We start from the raw sequence: 8051 nt of genomic DNA, 5'->3' as shown, positions 1-8051 counted from the left end.
ATTGATTGATTTTAGAGAGAGAGAGAAAGGGGGGGGGGTGAAAGAAAGAGCCAGGCAGAAACATTGATTTGTCGTTCCCCTTATTTGTGCATTCATTGGTTGATTCCTGTATGTGCCTTGACTGGGGATCAAACCCTCAACCTTGGCGTATAGGGATGATGTTCTAATCAACTGAGCTACCTGGCTGGGGCTTTCTGGAAATTTTTTAAAAATGAAGATTCTCTGGCAACACCAACTCTTTTATATTGCACCAAATGGAATGAGCTGACTTCTTTAGGAGTTGATTATGAGTTGCTCAGGACAGGTTTCGGCCCATGATATACATTTTCATATGCTTTAAACAGCCTATATTCATTTGATGTAAGTCTCTATTCTACCTCTGAATGTTAAAGCATTTTCCTATTTGAAAATTCAACACCCATATTTTAACATATTTTCATATTTCACTTCCATGCATACATGGAAGTTTTTTAAAAAATCACTGAATCAGGAAAAGAATTATTGGTAATTGGCTTCAGCAGATGTGTAAGTTGCTTTGGTAACCTCTTAAAGTGTATATACATTAACATTTCCAATAAATATAAGAAAGTTTTGACTAACAGTTACAGGCTGTATATGCTGTGTTGGCCATGGTGTCAGAAAAGCAGGGTTCACATCCCCAAAGTTCATATCGCTGCTGGGTCCTCAGGTGGGTTACTTGAATCTGAACGTGATCTAGTGCAGCGCTTCTCACATTTTGTGGTGCATAAGAACCACCTGGAGAGCATGTTAAAGAAGATTACTACTCCTCATCCCTGAGATTCTGACTCTGTAGGTCTGGGGTGGTATGGGAAAATTTGCATTTCTGATGAGCACTTAGGTGAGCAAGAAGCTGCCTATTCATGCATTGAATAGTACTGATCTAAAAGTACCTGTGGGCCCTGGCTGGTGTAGCTCAGTGGATTGAGAGAGGAGAAGAGGGGATGCAAGAAAAGATTTTCTTCCTTGATAAATAAATAAATCTTTTTTACCTTAATTTTAAAGTTCACAAATAATGAACTTTAATCACATTCCTATCTGAATGAAAATTGCATGGCTATAGAAGGTAAACTCCCGAGAAAGTAGAAACTGGCAAAATGTGTATGTCCATTGGCTGGACAGAGCCACGATTCTTACTTAGAATACTAGTCAAAAGCTGTAAGTGTTTGCCAGAGGTCCTTTGTGAAATAATTAAGAAGGTCTGTTTGCTACATGATGATGCTAGGATGACGTATACAGAAATTAATGATAGTGTTTGCTGAATTGATAGGTTTGGCCATAAATTAGAGAAATAATTCATCTTGAAGAAATATCCTGATTCTAAGCCTTTCATGGTTATAATCTGATCTTCCCAGACCAGTGGTCGCTAGACCTGCAGCATCAACATCACCTGGGAATTTATTAGAACTGACATCCTTGGGCTGAATCCCAGATTTATTGAATGAGAAACTCTGGGGGTGAGACCTAGGAACCTGAGTTTTAACAAGCCCTCCATGTACGTCTAGTGCACAGGTGGCAAACACAAGGCCCGAGGCCCTCCACCTTGTTTTATCTGGCCTGGCACCTTGTTTCTACCAGGAGACAGTGCAGAGCTCTCAGTTAACTGTTAAGGAGTACTTACATTTATACAGTCCTAACATTACATCCGGCCCTTTGAAGGCAACCCTGAGGCTGATGTGGCCCCCAGTGAAGAAAATGACTTTGACACCCCTGATCTAGTGCATGCCAATGTCTAAGAATCACTGTCAGATTAGTGGGTCTCCAATTTAGCATGTGTCAGAATCAGAACTATGTGGGAGCACTTGTTCAAAACACAAGTGCCTGTTCCTTCCTCACTATGAGCCTAACTTTTAAATAGTTTTGGGGGAGTCCAATGTAGACACCATTTTGAGGAATAGTGCCCTTAACTAGAGATTTTCAAACATTTTGACCAGGACCCACATTTTATATCAGAACTCAGTAAATATACATATATTTATAACTAGAACAAGACTTGCACAAAATAATACTTACTTTTATACATGCAACACATTTAGATATTTTCTGTTCTATTTCATTTAAAAAATGCTGGTGGCAGAACCACTAGATTGATTTCATGACCCACTAATGGGCTGCAACCGCAGCTTGAAAAATCTGCCCTGAATCAGTGCTTCTCAAACTTTATAGTGTATTAAAATCACCTAGAAATCTTATAATGCAAATTATAATTCAGTAAGACTGAGTGGGCTTCAGATTCTGCATTGCTAAAAAGCTTCTACATTTTGCTAATGCTGTTGATGCACAGACGTACTACTCTTCTAACGACAAGGCCTGGACCACAAAGCATGGAAGAAGGTAACAGTAAACTTGATGCTCTCCTGTCGTGAACCCACCTCACTTTATGCTTCAGAAGAAATTGCAACTAGGTTGTTATCCTGCCCAGATGCAGAGGAGAGTGAGTTGTTCTTAACATCACTGACAGTAGTTGTGGGGGTTGAACTCTCAACCTATGTGGGTGTAAGTAGGAAATGATTCTCAACAGATATCAGAATAGTTCATTCATGAGAAGCTAACAGAAGATTTTTTTGTCCTTTATCATCTATCTGATTTAATACTAGAATTGTGAAAATAAAAGACTAACAAGGAACATTTAGTTCTAAAAAAAATAATATGTATCTTGTGTCACATTATTAAACTATTTCTTCCTACCCAGTTGAGGAATTTTAAAGGAGAGGTGATACGTAGGGAGGACAGTGTACTATGAAGGCGAAACTGGTAGACTGATCTCTATTCGCGGCACTACCTGGGTGAATTCATGGGCTATATGTAGCCTTCAGTCTTGAAGTCTCAGAGATCCAATGAATCAGCTACAAAACGGTGCCAAGACTCTCAGAGAGCTGATTGACTGACTGACTAGTTCATAAAGATGAATATGTAAAATAAGAATGCTAGATTGTTTATTTTACAATGAAAAGTATGATTGCTAAGAGAATTAACCCTTGTGTCTTTATGCTTGTGTCCTTTCTCTTCCTTTAGGAATTTTACATAGGAAGGCAAGTTATAATTATGTACAGATTGCTGCTAAGCATGGAATCAGAGTAAAAGAAGTACATATTTATATAAGCATCGTCTCCAGAACAGAGTGCTTGTGACAGGGCACCTTTCAACTGGACGGAAAAAAACTTTTAACACGACAGGCCGTGTTCTGTCTCTGAGTACCTCCGTTTTCTGGATGCCTGCAGCTGACAGATCCACATTCTGACCGAATCTTTCTTTAACCATATTAATACATTTAGTCAGCACACTAAGTACTCTGTATTTTTTAGATACATATCTCTGCTCTAACACATAATTATATGTTATTTGTGTGGTCCCTCAGAGGGCAATTTAATGTCCATGTTTGGAGGGACATCTCATTTTTTCCTTTTTATTAACTACAATAGATTTAACTATTGGACTATTACCATCAAGGAAATATCATTGTCTCTCCATTTCAGTCTAAATATTTTTCATTCTTTTTAAGAATTTTATTTTTTATCACATTAATATACTGATGGTGGTAGAAAGATTGAGCAAACATGAAAAAAGAGAGAGAATTCATGAACACAAACAACAGTGTGGTGATTGGCCGGTATGGGGTGTGGGTGGTGGTGGAAGAGGGTATGGGGGGGGATAAATGTTGATGGAAAAAAACATATTTAAAAAATACTAATATAATCAAAATAGGGACAGCAACAGTTTAGAAACAAAAAACAGCCAGTACTGACAGAAAATTGGACTGTACTTTTGAAAACAATTTCTACTGCCCCTTAAACTCCATCCATGTTTCTGATTAATATCTTTATGCTATTATTTCTTGAGTTTTCCCTCTTAGATATTTACTAAGATGAGGATTTGGAAATCTTATACCCACAACCACACGTTTACTTCTATTTCTAAACTCTTAATTATATCATGATGTTTTAATGTCAATAGTTTACATCATAAGGACTGTGTAAATATTATTCATTGCTGAACTCTTCCTTGTGTAATTTCTTGGCTTTCCTGGAGTTAATGATTGCTTCTTACTTCTCCCAGTTAACTCTTTAAAAAACACATTTATAACAATTTCAGATTTATGAAGAATTGTAAAGATAGCACAGAGGGTTCTCATATACCCCATATCCAGTTTCTCCTATTATTAACATCTTACATCACTATAGTACACTTGTTAAAATTAATGAATCAATATTGATACATTATTTTTATTAACCAAAGTTTATACTTCATTCAGATTTTCTTGGTTTTTATCTACTCTTTTTTCTTTTTTTAAATACATTTTATTGATTATGGCATTACAGTTGTCCCATTTCCCCCTCTTCATTCCCCTCCACCCTGCATACCCCCTCCCCCACTATTCCGCCGCTTTAGTTCATGTCTATGTATCACAAGTTCTTTAGCTTCTACATTTCCCATACTATTCTTGCCCTCCCCCTGTCTATTTTCTACCTACCATCTATGCTACTTATTCTCTGTACCTTCTCCCCTCTTCTCCTCTTCCCACTCCCCTGTTGCTATCCCTCCATGTGATCTCCATTTCTATGGTTCCGCTCCTGATCTAGCTGTCCTCTTAGTTTGCTTTTGTTTTAGGTGTGGTTGTTAGTAACTGTGAGTTTGCTGTCCTTTCACTGTTCATCTTTTTTATCTTCTTTTTCTTAGATAAGTCCCTTTAACATTTCATATAATAAGGGCGTGGTGATGATGAACTCCTTGAACTTGACCTTATCTGAGAAGCACTTTATCTGCCCTTCCATTCTAAATGAAAGCTTTGCTGGATAGAGCAATCTTGGATGTAGGTCTTTGGATTTCATGAATTGGAATACTTCTTTCCAGCCCCTTCCTGCCTGTAAGGTCTCCTTTGAGAAATCAGCTGATAGTTTGATGGGAGCTCCTTTGTAGGTGACTGTCCCCTTATCTCTTGCTGCTTCTAGGATTCTCTCCTTCATTTTAATCTTAGCTAATGTAATTATGATGTGCCTTGGTGTGTTCCTCCTTGGGTCCACCTTCTTTGGGACTCTCTGAGCTTCCTGGATTTCCTGGAAGTCTATTTCCTTTGCCAGATTGGGGAAGTTCTCCTTTATTATTTGTCCAAATAAGTTTTCCACTTGTTGCTGTTCCTCTTCCCCTTCTGGCACCCCTATAATTCAGATGTTGGACTGTTTAAAGATGTCCTGGAGATGCCTAAGCCTCTCCTCATTTTTTTGAATTCTTGTTTCTTCCTTATTTTCTGTTTGGTTGTTTTTTTCTTCCTTCTGGTCCACTCCATTGATTTGAGTCCCAGTTTTCTTTCCATCGCTATTGGTTCCCTGTGCATTTTCCTTCAGTTCACTTAGTGTAGCCTTCATTTTTTCATCTAATTTGCCACTAAATTCAACCAGTTCTGTGAACATCCTGATCACCAGTGGGTTTTTTTTTTAATTTTTATTTCATTATTTTTCAAGTACATTTTTTGTCTATTTCTCCCATCCCAGCCCCCCCCAATCTCCCCACCTCCCTCCCATTCCCCCCCCCCAGTCCTCATCCCTGTGTCTTTCATACTTGTTTTATTGTTTAGCTTCCTGTCAAAGGTGAGATCATATGGTATTTGTCCTTCAATGCCTGGCCTATTTCACTCAGCATAATGCTTTCCAGTTCCATCCATGTCGTTGCAAAGGGTAGTAGCTCCTTCTTTCTCTCTGCTGCATAGAATTCCATTGTGTATATGTACCACAATTTTTTGATCCATTCATTTACTGATGGGCACCTAGGTTGCTTCCAACTCTTGGCTATTGTAAATTGTGCTGCTATGAACATTGTGGTGCATAGGTTCTTTGAAACTGATGTTTTAGGATTCTTGGGATATAATCCTAGCAATGAAATTTCTGGGTCAAAAGGGAGATAATTTTTATTTTTCTGAGAAAATTCCATACTGTTTTCCATAATGGTTGTACCAGTCTGCAATCCCACCAACAGTGAACTAAGGTCCCCTTTTCCCCACAACCTCTCCAACATTTGTTGTTTGTTGCTTTGTTTATTATAGCCATCCTGACTGGTTGATCACCAGTGTTTTGAACTGTGCATCTGGTAGGCTGGCTATCTCTTGGTTGCTTAGAAGTATGGGCTCTGGGGCTTTGAGCTGTTCTTCTTCTTGAGCCATAATGTTTTGGTCTGTTTGTGCCTGTTAGGTATGAGGGGTGAAGGCTTAGGTGTTCACCAGGGCAGGGAAAACCAGGTTGCTGGGTTTTGACACTGTATATGGGGGCAGGGTTAGATAGGGGCAATGGCGTTTGTTGGGCTCTCTCTCAGATTTTGGTTCCCTCTGCTGCTTCCCACAATCAAATTGGACCCTTCTGGTGCTGGTTCTTGGGTGGGTGGACTTGTGTACGTTCTAGGACCCTGTGGGTCTCTCCAACGAATTCTCCTGTGAGGCTAGGAGCCTCTCGCAGTACCTCAACCCCAGAAAGTTTTTTCCAATTGGTGCTTTTAGGCTTTAATTCCTGTCGCTGGAGCCCTGGGTTGCATGGTCTATCTCATTGTTCTTTTTTTTTTTTTGCCTGGTTTATCTGCATGCGAATGTGTGACTGTGGTCAGCCAGCGGCCTTGTGCCCTTACTGGGTTTGCCCATTGCCACCCCACTCCTGGGATCTGCCAACCCCGCGCGCCTGAGTGCCTGGGATGGTCCAGTAGCCACCACTTTTTCCTGCCGCTGACTCTGCACCTCTTACTGGATGAATGGTTTGTTGTTGTCAGACTTCCATACAGTTCAACTTTCTGTCTGTTTTGGTTGTGTTTTTGTTTCTAAACATTTGTTGTCCTTAAATTTGGTTGTGTGAGGAGGTACAGTATTTCCACCTACACCTCCATCTTGGCCGGAAGTCCCTCTACTCTCTTTTTTCTGTTCCAAGATACCACATTTCATTTTTGCAGTCACGTTTCTCTTGGATCTAACTACACCTGACAGTTTTTCAGACTTACTCTATTTTTTCCCTTTTATTGAATTTATTGGGGTGACACTGGTTAACAAAATTATACGGGTTTCAGGTGCACAATTCCACAAGACATCATCTGTGCACTGTATTGTATTTTTACCACCCCAAGTCAAGTCTGTGTTCATCACAATTTATCTCCTCACACCCTCTTGCGCCTCCCTCCAGACTTACTTTACTCTTGATGACCTTGACAGGTTGGAGGAGTACTGGTTAAATATTTCGTAGAATGTCTCTCAGTTGGGATTTTTCTGATATTCTCATGATTAGACAGGGATGTATGTTTTGGGGAGAAAGACCATAGGGGTAAAGTTCCATCTTCATCCTTCCAGTAGGGTCCCTGTATCTGCCTTTTTCCCCCTCTGGGAGGCATTTCTTCTACAGACCTCTGCCCTGCTCCAATTTGGATTTGGTGTTGCATCTTGGTCTGCTGCTATGCTAAGGATGATATTCCCAGTTTTTCTTGAGATACTCTTCACCTTCTTTCCATATTGGATTTCTGTTCTTTGGATCTCTCTCTTCCTCCTTCCCCTCCTCTTTTCCCTCCTCTTCCTTTTAGTTTGCTTTGCATTTGGCTATTCTCTAATAGGCTCCTGAGAGAGAGTATAAAGGAGATGATTGTTTTTAGTTCCTGTAGTGTGAAATGTCATTATTCTGTTATACCTGCTAGATAGTTTTGATTGTTTTGCTTTATTATTTATTTTGTAATTTTTTCCATTTCACTTTTTTTTTTTCAGTTCTCTCATAGTCATGTTAGATTTTCCAGGTTGGTCTTTTCATTTTCTTATCCTTCTCTTATTGCTCATCTCTGACTTCTAGGAAATTCCTTTTAGTCTTTGGTTTTATTACAGGTTTAATTTACCAAAGTTATTTATTGCTCTTTGAATATTTTTAAAAGCAAGCCATTCCTGTTTCTTGTGTTAAAGACCTTCTTTTATTTGAGGATACTAATTTTGAAAAATATTTTCTTCAATTCCCTGTACTGTTTTCTCCAGCTCCCTTTTCCCTGAGTCTGTCTCTGTCATTCTTGCTGACAGTTTCTTCATTTCT

The sequence above is a fragment of the Artibeus jamaicensis genome, unplaced genomic scaffold (genome assembly GCF_021234435.1).
Source record: "Artibeus jamaicensis isolate MK-2021 breed Jamaican fruit bat unplaced genomic scaffold, CSHL_Jam_final contig_332, whole genome shotgun sequence".
NCBI lineage: Eukaryota > Metazoa > Chordata > Mammalia > Chiroptera > Phyllostomidae > Artibeus > Artibeus jamaicensis.
This window is presented reverse-complemented; position numbering follows the sequence as displayed.